Here is a 14,518-nt window from a genome sequence, read left to right on the forward strand (position 1 = left end):
TGTGTGTGTTAATAAACGGCTATTTCTTCAGATCCGCAGCGTTTTGAAAAGGGACTCAGGTACTGGGTTAAAAGAAAAAAACCGTCAGTTCAACTTCTCGGTTGCATTTCCTGACCCTTTGCACCAAGCGTCCAGAGTGAGATAGTCCCGCTTCTCCAGGTAGAAGATAGAGGGCACTGGTGTCCAGGCTCTTTCTTTAGGCGCTCTTTCTCTTGTCGGAACGTAGAGAAATGCGCTTATGGCAAGTCCTTGCAATACTGCATTACGGTCAGCAAAAAGTTATGCTAAAGGGGACTTAGTTTTTCCTCTCCCTCTCACTTTTGTTTCCCCAATCTCTTATTTAAAACAAGTTAAAAGTTATAGGAAGTCTCAATCCCTCCAATGGCTCCTTTAACTCGTCATTCAACTGCAGCCTTGCAGGTATCGAAGTCGCATTTTATACGACGGGGGGAAAAACTAGGATGTCTGAGAATAGTATCCTAAGACTGTTTCCTGGCCAGGTGCTGATGCGGACATAAAATCCTCGATTTCTTAAAACAATTTCTGGGGTCAGGTTTTCTTCCGCTTTGCGGTAGAAAGAGCCAAAAGCGGAAGTATGAACTGTGGGCCTTCTCGATCTTCTCCTTCCTTCACTTCCGTTGGGCATTTTATTTATTTATTTTTTCGTTTGATGTGTATCCGGGTCCTGCCGGCGTGCTTAGCGGCTGTACTTAGCGGAGAGCGAGTAGACGAGACGCCGGGTTCAGCGAGCGCGTGGCTGGAGGGTGAGTAAATAGAACTGACCGGCCAGGCGCGCGCACGCCCGAACAAACGGCTTTTGCATTTGCGTCTTCTCCGAGCCGTCCGTAGGAGGTGGCGAAGGGTTTGCGCTGGAAATCAGCATGTCTCCGTCCTATTTGCGATGACCTGAAGTCCCGCGGATACTGACTGGTCTGTTGTCTACAGGCATTGCCCACATTTCTTTTTTTCTTTACAGGCCACGCTTTCTTCTGTCCGCCTGCCTGATTCGGCTTCTTGTGCGTAGAAAGATGAAAACAAGCCCAGCTTTCTCTAGAGGGAAGGTGGCTTGCTTGTTGCATTTCCAAACCCTGACAAGCGTTTGATATTCATGAAGCGTATTTAGAGTGTCAGACAGTAGCCAGTTTTACTGGATAATTGTTGGGTATAGTAAGGATTGTGCCAATAGAAAAGTGCTGTGAAAAGCGGGTGCTGAATCGACGTTGCCATTTGGCTTCTCTCACCCAGGTGATAACAAAATAAAAAATGGGGAAGTAGCATTCTTGTGTTGAAGCAAATGCATTTTCCATGCAGTTCTTGTCCTTTCCGGGGAAAGGGGGGGATCGGACCTTTCTGTTATACTGCTCTTTTGTTTGGTTTGCTATTAAACATGCATACCTAGTGCTTTTGTTATCGTCTTGGTTCACTTTATGCACAGTTTATAGATCTCCCAATCTTACGGTTTTAGTGTAATCCGGGCCTTAAGCAATTAGTCCGCAGGATCTGATGTTGAGGAATCACATGATCAGCCTGTACTGTACTCCTACTTTAAGTGAATCGCAGAGAAGAAAAAAAGCATTTGTTAAGAGACGAATGCTTATAGCCGAAAATTAAAATGACTGTTGTGAGGTGGATGTAAATTGGGGATCCAGACCGACATTTCTAATAAGATGTTCCCTCTCCAAGAATGACACTTTTATTTTTAAATTATACTTTCTTTGGAATAAGCACACTTTAAATGATTTTACACGGATTTAAATTTCTGACTGTGAGCAGAACTGTTTATTTTTCATTTCTTGAAAATGAAAGTGTTATAAATGGACATCTAATTATTCAATTTTACACAATGAAAAAAACCACCAACTATTATCAAAGGAGAAATTTTATATTACAGACCTTCTAGTCACAGAATGCTACTTCTATTGGTTGTACACGGGCATGTTAATCTCATGCACAAGGGTTTTACCACATGACTAACAAAGCAAAATAGAATTGGGGGCAATCAAATTGAGACTTTTGTATGAGGTGAGGTAGGTTTTGTTTTGTTATAGTCTGTTCAGAAATGTTAATGCCAATTGTTTGAAATCTGATGATACTTTAAATCAAACATAAAGGAAAATTAAATTCATCTAAAGTAAAATAGTTGAGGTTAATAGTTGTGCAAATATATTACCAAAAAGTTATTTAACATAAATTTTATAACATAAGAAAAATAGGCTTGAAAGGACTATGCACTATTCAGGAGCATGAACAAATAACTTCTCTTCAAATTGTTAGACCGTATACATCTTTTGCAATATTTTTTTCAACATGCTTTTTCAAAACTTCTGGCTATCTCCCATGGTTTGTTTTTTATGCATTAGGAGATAATTGGGAACAAAGTTTCAAAGCAGATACAGAAAGCTTACTAAAGGAATAGGTCTTTAGTGGTAACTTCAAAAAGAAGTGCTTTGTTCTTACATTTAAACATTTCCCAGCACCTCTTTCAAATGTTTTACACAATGTTAATGCAAGTAACAGAGGCATCTACATCTGTTTTCAGTCATTAAATTATAACAACTGAATGCATAACTGAAGCATGAAAATAACCATACAGAGAATCATAGCTTTTACAGAATTTTAGGAATTGCCTTTCCTAAAATAACTTCATATCGCCAGGGATAGTTTTGAAGGTAGTTTTGTTATCAATATCTTACCTATATTCAGTTTTGAAGAACTTTTTTACTTCTTAGCTACTTTGGGCCTCTTTGTTGGGAATGATGCTAGCGCTTAGTGTGATGTATTTGAAAATCATGCCAGTTAAATATGAGCAATAGAATAAGACTCAAGATTGCATATTCCCCATTCTCTAGAGGTGAGAGAAAGATAACTGTATTGGGTACAGTTCGAAGTGTTGGCTATGACCTTTAAAGCTCTTATTAGCATAGATCCAAACTACCTGATAAATCATCGTGTCCCATTAGCACAAGCCCGCCCCATTTGTGCCAGCAGAGACGACCTACTTTGGATCCTGTTGGTCAAAGAATTTCGACTACTGGGATCCAGAAGAGCCTTCCTTGCTGTAGTGCCTGCCCTATGGAACATTCTTCTCTCCAAGGTGAGATCTTCTCCACCCTCCTATATAGAGCCTGAAGACCTGGTTCTGCTGGTTAGACTGGGACCCAGTGGGGGGATACTACACTAAATTTGATAGCAGACACGACCTCCTCCCTCATTCCTTGCTTCTCTACGTGGTCATCTTTTATTCTTGTATCACTATATTCACATTGTTTTCATTTTCATTGTTTATTATTCCATTACTTTGGTACTGTTATCTTTACACTTCACGAATGAAGGCAAATATACGTATCCTAGAATAATGATACAAAATAGAATTTGGGTCAGTCACCAGGACCAGAGATTTATTCTACTGACCTTTCGGACCCATGCTGGAGCCCATCTTCAGGGAATTTCTCTACTGGAATATGTGCTTTAGGCTATTCTGTGAGTTGTGTGTATGTGTTGCCTTCCTATTGGTTGATTGGTGTGTTGATAGGTGGCGATTGGCTATCATTTCCTTGGGCTGCCAAGCCCCGACTCCTAAGTATTTGATAGGCAGGTAGTAATTCAGCACTCCTGTTAACTGACAAGAGGCCCGTTGGGAAATACCCTGAAGATGGGCTCCAGCATGAGTCTGAATGCTTGGAAGAGTAATTCTCTGGTCCTGGTGATCGACCCAAATTTGATTTCACACTTCTTTTCATTTCTCTGTTTTATTACAGTATGGCTGCCTAGTATAGCCCCATGGAAGAATAGGTCACAAATAATAAATTAATTAATATCTGCCACTTTACTGTCTGTCCTTATAGTTTGGAATTGCTGTTTGGAACTCTTGCAATATTCTAGCATTAATCATCTGGAATAATTTGATTTTTGTCCGTCATCTCGCTTACCTCTGATTTTAGACTATGAACTAAAGGACAATTATTGATCAGAACATAAATTTTTGACCATTATTGTTTTATATTGTGAACACTGTCCATTTAATCATATTCTCTGCTTTCTAATAGTAATGCCTGTCATTCTGTTTGCTTTTCATCCAATTGTATAGAAAGATGCATTTTCCTTTGAATATATTTGTGAATGAATGAATTGTTCTGTATCAATTGTCTATAGTACTAAATAGAAATTTTAGAGTGTGTCTGGATATATTTATGTCTATTTTGAGGTGTACTCTAAGGCATTCTTCATTTAATAGAAACCAGAATCTTGATGCCAAAATGGATTTCCATTCTATTGGCATATTTCTGAAACTTGTTATTCTGTGCTGGCTTTGTTTATGCTTGACTTACTAGTTTAGAACTTACAGTTTTGGAAATTTCTTCTTTGTTTAAAATAAGCTTTCTACAGTTTTCTATTGGCATCGATGATGGAGTTTAAAGTTTAGTAGACATGGGGGAACATCAAGACAAGAGAGATATTAGAATTTTTAATTTTGCAAAAGGACTTATTCTTGATTATTTAAAAGGGAATAGAAGTATAAAAGTTATTAATGTAATGATCATTAGTATTAATGCAACTAATCTGTGTTGAAAAAGTCTATAGTTATATGGCCATCCTTCTCAAATATAACTCTGGGCTACTAACAGTGAAGAAAAACAAGATAAAATCTTTAAAACTAAATAATAAGTAACCTATGCAGTAGCTAAGATAAAAACAACCCAATAAACACAAGCACAATATAAACTTAACCACACACATAGATCCTAAGGTAACCAAACTAGGTATTCAAGGCCTTAGGAGAGTTAGTAGGGTTGAGGCAAGTCTGTTCTCTGGAAGACTATGTTCCAAAGAATGACCCCCAGAAAAGACACTCTTCTTGGATGCAGCCAAATGATTAGCTGCTAGTATTTAAGGAAATATCTTTTACATATTTTCATTTTTGTTTGCATATCATTCTTTATTTCTATGCAGTAGTGAAAAATAAATTAATTTCTAATCTTCAGACGATTTTCATTTTTGATGGATAAGATTTTTATTGGACAAAGCAAAATAATTTTAAAAAATTTAAATCAGGTTTTCTAGTTGTATTTCTTTTTTTATAATGTTTTATTGATTTTCTAATTATATTTATTTAAAAAGCAACATGGCAGCTGAGTTAATCGATAATTCAATGACATACAAGTATCTTTAGTACAAGTCTCAAACTACCACATTAAATATTTTCTCTTTTCCCCTTAGTATTTGCTGTCTCGTGTTTAAACTAATACAATTCTTATTATATCAATTAAATAAAAATAATTTTCTTACATTTATCAATAATTTTTAGTTTATACATATCCTGGTTATTTTAACGTTCAGTCTTCATAGACAATGTCCTAACTAGTTTTTCCCAATTTTTAGTTTCCCATTAATATTTAGATTTAACATTTAATATTTATAATTTCCAAGTTTTAAGTAATCCAGGTTCCCTTTATCACAATTCATCACAAAGTCTAATATTCAGGATACACATCTTATCTATTTGAATATATTTTATTTCTCACCATCTTACATCATCTAATTAATAATACAGTATAACATTCTTATTTTCTATTAATTTCCAAATATCTTAAATTTAGTAACCAAAATTTCTCATTTTAACATCATACTTCCTCTTTTTTCTCTTAATGTCTACTATCTCATATTTAAGCTAGTACAGTTCTTATTATATCAGTTAAGTAAAAACATGTTTATTACATTTATCAATAGATTTTTAACACACACACACACACATATATACAGTGGGACAAAAAAGTATTTAGTCAGCCACCAATTGTGCAAGTTCTCCCACTTAAAAAGATGAGAGAGGCCTGTAATTTTCATCATAGGTATACCTCAACTATGAGAGACAAAATGGGGGGAAAGAATCCAGGAAATCACATTGTAGGATTTCTAATGAATTAATTTGTACATTCCTCGGTAAAATAAGTATTTGGTCACGTACAAACAAGCAAGATTTCTGGCTCTCACAGACCTGTAACTTTTTCTTTAAGAGGCTCCTCTGTCCTCCTCTCATTACCTGTATGAATGGCACCTGGTTGAACTTGTTATCAGTATAAAAGACACCAGTCCACAACCTCAAACAGTCACACTCCAAACTCCACTATGGCCAAGACCAAAGAGCTGTCGAAGGACACCAGAAACAAAATTGTAGACCTGCACCGTGCTGGGAAGACTGAATGTGCAATAGGCAAGCAGCTTGGTGTGAAGAAATCAACTGTGGGAGCAATTATTAGAAAATGGAAGACATACAAGACCACTGATAATCTCCCTCGTTCTGGGGCTCCACGCAAGATCTCACCCCGTAGGGTCAAAATGATCACAAGAACAGTGAGCAAAAATCCCAGAACCACACGGGGGGACCTAGTGAATGACCTGCAGAGAGCTGGGACCAAAGTAACAAAGGCTACCATCAGTAACACACTATGCCGCCAGGGACTCAAATCCTGCAATACCAGATGTGTCCCCCTGCTTAAGCCAGTACATGTCCGGGCCCATCTGAAGTTTGTTAGAGAGCATTTGGATGATCCAGAACAGGGTTGGGAGAATGTCATATGGTCAGATGAAACCAAAGTAGAACTTTTTGGTAAAAACTCAACTCCTCGTGTTTGGAGGAGAACGAATGCTGAGTTGCATCCAAAGAACACCATACCTACTGTGAAGCATGGGGGTGGAAACATCATGCTTTGGGGCTGTTTTTCTGCCAAGGGACCAGCATGATTGATCCATGTAAAGGAAAGAATGAATGGGGCCATGTATCGTGAGATTTTGAGTGAAAACCCATCAGCAAGGGCATTGAAGATGAAATGTGGCTGGGTCTTTCAGCATGACAATGATCCTAAACACACCGCCCGGACAACGAAGGAGTGGCTTCGTAAGAAGCATTTCAAGGTCCTGGAGTGGCCTAGCCAGTCTCCAGATCTCAACCCCATAGAAAACCTTTGGAGGGAGTTGAAAGTCCATGTTGCCCAGCAACAGCCCCAAAACAGCACTGCTGTAGAGGAAATCTGCATGGAGTAATGGGCCAAAATACCAGCAACAGTGTGTGCAAACCTTGTGAAGACTTACAGAAAACGTTTGACTTCTGTCATTGCCAACAAAGGGTATATAACAAAGTATTGAGATGAACTTTTGTTATTGACCAAATATTTATTTTCCACCATAATTTGCAAATAAATTCGTTAGAAATCCTACAATGTGATTTTCTGGATTCTTTCCCCCATTTTGTCTCTCATAGTTGAGCTATACCTATGATTACAGGCCTCTCTCATCTTTTTAAATGGGAGAACTTGCACAATTGGTGGCTGACTAAATACTTTTGTGTCCCATTGTATCTTAATTACTTTTACATTCAACCTTTATAAACAAATCAATATTCAAATTTAACTGTTAACATTTATACTTCCACGTTTTAAATAACCAGTTTTCTTTGCCTCAGTTCATAACAAAATCTAGTATTCAAAGTACACTTCTTGTCTATTTGAGTATATTCTATTTTAATCCTCACTAATAAGTCAAAACCACAGTTTTCTTCAGCCTTATTTTAGCTTGCTTTCTTTGCCAACTCGCCTTCCATATCCGTGCTTTTAAGTCATCAAATAGATCTCCCTCTGTTATTATATATATATTGTTTGAGATAAAAGAGGCTACACAGTTGCCATTTTTTTGGAAGAGCTAACCAATTGTCTCTATTTTTCCATCTTAATGTAGTTGTCCTGAAATGCTTAGCTTCCCTTCAGTCTGTTCTTGATCCTCAGGTTTCTTCTGGTTTATATAGAAAGTCTTTTCCATTTTCAGTGTTGTCAGTCCCTTTTCTGGGTTTTCCATTAACAGTGTTTGTTGATCAGTTGAATCTTCTATCATAGTATTTGATTGTTCCACTTCTATTATATTCTGTGTAGTTGATTCTTTAGTTATTATCAAAGTTTGGGTTCGTATATCTAGGCTGACATCTTGTTCCTTTTTGTAGCTTCTTATTTCATCAGAAACTGTAAGAATAGTTTCATAAATTGCTTTCAACATAAAGAGAATCTGTTCCTGATCTTCATCCATGTTTTCTTATTAATGTGTTAAAAGCTTTACAAGCAGAGAATGAAATTAATTTTGTCATTGAGTATAGAACACAGGTGGGCTTCTCACAGGTGATATCTGTCAATGTTGCAAAAGTCTTATCTATAGTCTGTGCTTCAAGCCAAGTCTCTCTTAGACAATAACAAGTTGTAACACCAGGTATAGCCACAAGGTGTCGCCCATACTATTTAAGATTTTTTTTGAATCCAAAATTTTTATAAACATGTAGTTCTGATCTCTTTGCAGTGTTTCAATATGGAGAATGTTTTGTAAGAATATTTTGCTTGAAAGATAATTTTACATTTTACGTTTTTAGAACTATTGCTGGCTGGATGCCATCTGGTTTCTGCTACAGGTAGAAGTTATGAAGGTTCACTTAGCAAACATTTGAAGTTACACCATAAGCACCATGTAGTGTTTACAAATAAGTCTCAAAATTACAAATGTTGCAGCATTATATGAGTCATTCACCCTTATGAACGATTACAGAGGCACTGCAACATTCACCCTGCCCAGACATGTCAAACAAAAGGCCCAGGGGCCGGATCTGGCCCGCGAAGTGGTTTCATGTGGCCCGCGAAGCCATCCTGGAAACAGTGAGGGAATGGCCCCCACTGCCTTGGCCCTGGCCCAGAGACCCTCCTGCCAGAGACCTTCAGATCTGTCCCACTCCTGCCCAGGCCCCCATAGGCACCCTTGATGCGTAGGCCATACACACTCTAGCCATGCCCACCCTGGCCATACCCACCCGGCTCCCTGAGGGTAACCGCAATGCTGATGCGGCCCTGAATGAAATTGAGTTTGACACCCCTGACCCTGCCTATTACCCCCCCTCCCCATTCCAGGTCTCCATAGGCACTAGGCCTGTAGATATTCACCTTGCAAAGATCTAGAGAGCCTGTGGTTTTCTTGGTCTGTTTCACTGCTTCAGGCCTTCTTGGTCTGTTTCACTGCTTCAGGCCTTGGTCTGTTTCACTGCTTCAGGCCTTTGGTACATTCACAAAGAATGGAGGCCTAAAGTACCAGAAGATCATGTGAGATCAGTAGTGTGAGATATCACACTAGGCTTGTATTCTCTGCAAACAGAGGCCTGGATGAGATCTGCTGCAAAAGGCTTTGCAAATGGAGGGAAGGCCTGAAACATCGAAGCTTTCCTTCCATTTTTAAAACCTTTTGTCATCTTTGCAAAAAGCCTTTGCTGCCAAGAATGGGGCTGGGTGGGACATGTGCATCTCTCTGGGTCTCCATTTATAGCAGCAAAGGCCTTTCTTCTAGGCCAGGGGTCGGCAACCTGAAACAGTGAAAGAGCCACTTGGAAACGGTTCCCTCACAAAAGAAAAAACTGGGAGCCGGAAAAAATGGGTGTGCATGCACGCGCATGCGCAGAACAAGAGGCTTGACAGAAGAGTGGAGCGTAAGGTGAGACATGCAGCCCCCCTGCCCCCCTCCACTCTCATTCACTCGCCTTTGCTTGGAAAAGCTTCTCTCTCACTCTCATTCACTCACGTTTTGTTTGCAAAAGCTTCTCTCTCGCTCTCTCATTCACTCACATTTTGCTCTAAAAAGCCTCTTTCACACTCTCATTCACTCACACTTGTTCAAAAATGCTTCTCTCTCGCTCTCATTCACTCACCAACTCGAAAGGCCAGCCGCGGCACCTCCATTGACTTCCATGGGGATGCTTGGCAATGAATGGTCTAATTAAAACCGCTCCCGCTAGTGCTGCTACTGCTAACTTTTTCACTTGCTGCTTGGTTCCAATGAAACCGGAGAATCCCCGGATGCCACTGCTGGGGGTAGAGGAGGCTGCTTGGGTTCAGGCGTAGCGTAAGCCAACAACGGTAGCGGTGGAGGCGGCGGCGAGAGAGACGCTGGAGGTCTGCCGCATCTCCGTCAGCCACCACCTCACCTGCAGAAACAAATCCCCGTGCCGGTACCCATGGCAGCAGCGAGCCCCAAGGACTGGGCAATCGCTCTGCCAGTGGTGGCTGCTGTTGGGGCAGCCTAGTGCCCTTGCCGAGATACTGGAGATGATCCAGGCCCGCACTCCGTGGCTTTGGCAGCTTTGGCGGAAGAAAAAGGAAGGTGGTGGCGGCAGCGGCTGCTGCTGTTGAGGCAGCTTAGTGCCCTTGCCGAGATACTGGAGGTGCTCCAGGCCTGTGCTCCGTGGCTTTGGCAGCAGGAGTAGCAACGCCTGCCTGCCGGGCAGAAGAAACAGGAAGGCGGCGGGGCGCCTGGCAGGCAGTACTCAGCAAGCAGGCATGGGCGATGCACCTGCAGCTCCTGCCCTTCCAAGTACCAAGCAGTGCTGCCTGGACACACAGCTGCTCCTACCACCAAAGCCGCAGAGCACCTCCAGTATCTCAGCAACAGCACTAAGCTGCCTCAACAGCAGCTGCCGCCGCCAACCTTCCTGTTTCTTCCGCCCGGCAGGCAGGCATTGCTACTCCTGCCACCATAGCCGCTAAGGACGCTCCAGCATCTCAGTGAGTGCACTAGGCCGCCCCAACAGCAGCCGCCATCAGCGGAGCAATTGGGGATCGCTGCTGCCATGGGGGCCGGCACAGGGATTTGTTTCTGCAGGGGAGGTGGAGGCTGACGGAGATGCGGCAAACCTCCAGCATCTCTTGCCGCCACCTCTACCACTACTGTTGTTGGCTTCCGCTACGGCCGAACCTGAGCAGCCTCCTCCACCCCCAGCAGTGGCATCTGGGGATTCTCCAGTTTCATCGGAACCAAGCAGCAAGTGAAAAAGTTAGCAGTAGCAGCACTAGGGGGAGCGGTTTTAATCGGCCCCTCCATTGCCATGGAGGCGCCGCAGCTAGCCTTTTGAGTTGGTGAGTGAATGAAAGCGAGAGAGTAGCATTTTTGAGCAAAGAGTGAGTGAATGAGAGTGTGAAAGAGGCTTTTTAGAGCAAAATGTGAGAAAATGAGAGCAAGAGAAGCTTTTGCAAGGAATGTGTGAGTGAATGAGAGAGTGAGATAAAAGCTTTCCTTTTATCCCTTTCTTCCGACACCACCTTCCCCGCAGCCGTTTCTCCCACGTCACCAACCTTCACAGCTCCCTGATACTAGCAAGAACAATCTTTTTGATTTTTTTACTCTTCTTTTTCCAGGCTAAGGGAGTGCCAGCCCTGCTGATGTAGGAAAAGCAAAGCAGGAGCCCTGCTGGCTCTCCAGAATAGAGGAGCCGCTTCCTAATAAATGCAGCTGATCAGTCTTAGTTTCTTCTGTAAGGAAAGATTGGGGGAGGGGTGTGTTTGCTTCACCTTTTCCTCCCCCAAAAGGTTCCCTGCTTGGAAGAAGGAACGTGAAAGGGGTGGCTTTTGGTTTTTTTCCTTCTAATGGACAGTGTGGTGCCCAATGGGTATTAGGGAGGGTACAGATTGGAAAAGGGGATTGTGTCTTTCCTCATCCAGCAAAACTGGTAAGAGTAAGCTTGTGGGCTGACCAACTAAGCTTTTAAATCCCCTCTTTCTAGTGGACCCTCCTCACTGGGAAGAAACCTTGGGAATGAACGGATTTGGAGGCATGCGCACGCACGCACACACACACACACACACACACACAGAGAGAGAGAGAGAGAGAGAGAGAGAACGAGAGAACGAGAACTCCCCCTCCCCGGCATGCCCCATCTGACCGACCCACTCACCTTTCCAGCAGTCCTCCTGTCTCTTCCTCCGCTGCCGCCATATGCAGTCCGAGGAAGAAAAGAGGTTTGTGGGCAGTCCCACAAACCAAAGACCTTCAATCAATTCAAGCTTTGCAAGTTTTATTTTTTTCCCATGAGAAGTTTGAATTGATTGGTTGAACTTTTTTAGTCTCAATTTTTTTTTTTTGGACTGCACATGGCAGAGGACTGGGAGCCGCAGGAGACGGCTGAAAGAGCCGCATGCGACTCCGGAGCTGCGGGTTGCCGACCTGCGTTCTAGACCTTTGCCAATAAAGGAGGCTGGGAAGGACACGTGCTTCCCAGCGGGGCTCTGTTTTCTTCAGCAAAGTGCTTGAGGCGGGCTTTACCAACAAAAATAGAGCCCCAGACGGGTGCACTCATCCCTCCAGGCCTCTATTTTCGTTGCCAAAGGTCTCCTCAAGCACTTTAGCAGCAAAAATGGAGTCCCAGAGAGGTGTGTGTGTCCCTCTGGTCTTTTGTTCTTGTCACAAAGTCCTTCTCAAGTATTTTACCAAAGAATACAGAGCCCCAGAGGGGAGTACGCGTCCCTCTGAGCCTCCATTCTCTTTGGCAAAGGCCATTTCAAGTTTTGGCCAGAGGCCGAAAACTTCTAGGTGTCCTGATCTTGTACAATTTCAGGCACCCATCCACTTTTGCAGACAATGAGTGCCTGAAGTCCTGCGACATCGGCACCTACAGAAGCTTCCAGTCTGTACATGAAAAGAATTTGCATGCCAGTGGGAGGCTTGAAGCAACATGATTTTGCTGCCCCAAACATCCCTAATGGTGTGCAAACACTTTTCTCCACTGACGCCTTGGTGTGTCAGAGAAGCTGAGCACGGCACACTAACCCTTTCTCCCTCTGCTCTCACCGCCTGCAAGGAGCAGGCAAAGGAACAGGCTGGAGAGGAGACAGATCTTCACAAAGTAAGTGACCCGGCATAACAGGATGGAGGGGAGCAATTGTGGGGATCCCAGACGAGGGAGAATGAGGTATTTCAGTGGGTCAGGGGAGGTCTTGAATGGTCTGAAGCAGGTGACCTGTTCCCCTCATGGCCTTCCCCACCCTGAGATAACTCATGTGCACTTAACGGCCTTTAACATTTGATTCATTGTTCTGAATTCAGATGTCACTTCTTTCTGTATTTTGCCATCTTTGCTTGAATCATTCTTCTGTATGTGTGTGCAAATTTTCAGCATTGAAAGAATCAACTGCTCTGTACATAAATGTGAAGAATCCTTCTATTGCAAGGATACATAGTCTGGTACTCTGTGTATATTGAATTATAGCCTTCTTGAAGCTGGAACTATTGTGTGTGCTGGCAGCGCCTTATGGAATTTTAGTTTAAAGGATCTGGAAAGCATTAGGCCAGTGGTGGCGAACCTATGGCACGGGTGCCAGAAGCGGCACTCAGAGCCCTCCCTGTGGGCATCCGCACCATGCCTCGGTGGTGGTAACTGTCCCTCTTCAACCAGCCGCCCCCCACAGGTGTCCCTCCCCACGAGCAACATTGAGGTGATCACACCCACCTTGGCCACACCCACCCAATCTGCCATGACCACCACAGCCACACACACCCAGTAGGCCACTCGGTCTCTAAAAGGTTCGCCCTCACTGCATTAGGCTGTTTATATTGCACCCCCACTCTTGAGAATCTTTCCCATTTTAATTTCTTATCAAGAAGTGTGCTTGAGAAAAGATTTAAAAATATAGCCTATGGCAACAATATTGTATTTCTTTGAAAGTCATAATGAATACTGCTTTTTCTCCATTATATGAGATTTATGTATGCAGATAGAATTTATTGCTATATAGGTAACTCTAATTTTCAAGTACCCTCTTTTCTAACAGTGTTAAAGCTGTTATAAAAATGTGGCATTTGAAAAAAAATGACTTTTTCCCCAGAAACTTTACTTGAGCAAAATAAATCTCCACACATGACAACCTGAGTGATGCTTTCTCTGTAATGCTGTCTCTGCCCTCTCACAATGCCTGGAAGCTCTAGGGATCTGGATGAGGGACAATAGACTTTGACTGAACCCTGGCAAAACTTCGACTCAGTGGCTTTGGGTGCATGGAGCCTCAGGATCTGAATGTTTGTCATCCTCAGTTCTGGATGGGATTGTTCTACCCTTTTCAGATCCAGCTCACAACTTAGAGGTTCTCCTGGGCTCATGTCTTCTGCTTGAACAGCAAGTTGCAAACATGACCAGGAGAACATTTATACAGCTGCGGTTTGTATACCAGTTGTGATCTTTCTTTCTTTTTTTAATTTTTTTTTATTGAATAAACATTTAAAAACAGGTTGAACACAGTGTGACTTTTCTGGCTGTTATTTTATCATACATACTATACCATATACCATATATCTCCCTAGTCATTGATCTTTTATACCATTTACATATTGCATTTTATACTATTTACATATTTATATATTTACATACATATTTACGTCTATTTACAACATAACTTCCATTTCCATTCTTATTTCATATTCTTTCTGATCTTTACGCTGACTTTGGGGTTGAAAATTTACACTTTCTCTCCTAGATGAGCTTTCTTTGTTCTGACTTTTTCTCCTCAAGTCTAACCAATAATACATCTTATCACAAACTTCATAATACTCTGTTTCATCCTTGTCTTTAATTTCTAAGGTTAGTCTATCCATCTCTGCACATATCAATTTTTTTAATTAATTTCCTCTCCACATGGGTATTTCCATTTTTCCAGTTCTGGACATATACTACTAACCTTGC

General features: G+C 41.9%; 1 protein-coding gene across 15 annotated transcripts in view; it reads left to right on the plus strand.

Moving 5' to 3' along the window:
- Window positions 1-606: 606 nt before the first annotated feature.
- Window positions 607-14,518, plus strand: part of SLC20A2 (solute carrier family 20 member 2) — a 100,496-nt gene continuing 86,584 nt past the window's right edge. For 14 of the 15 annotated variants that reach the window (XR_014494181.1, XR_014494182.1, XR_014494183.1 and 11 more), the window contains exons 1-2: window positions 1,202-1,245; window positions 2,961-3,094. The gene's annotated coding sequence lies outside the window, so the exon portion shown is untranslated. Of the gene's footprint in view, window positions 765-1,201; window positions 1,246-2,960; window positions 3,095-14,518 lie in introns of those variants that run through there. The other variant, XM_083377096.1, reaches the window with a different exon arrangement.

Source organism: Vipera ursinii (assembly GCF_947247035.1).
Source record: "Vipera ursinii genome assembly, chromosome: Z".
In the NCBI taxonomy this organism is placed as follows: domain Eukaryota; kingdom Metazoa; phylum Chordata; class Lepidosauria; order Squamata; family Viperidae; genus Vipera; species Vipera ursinii.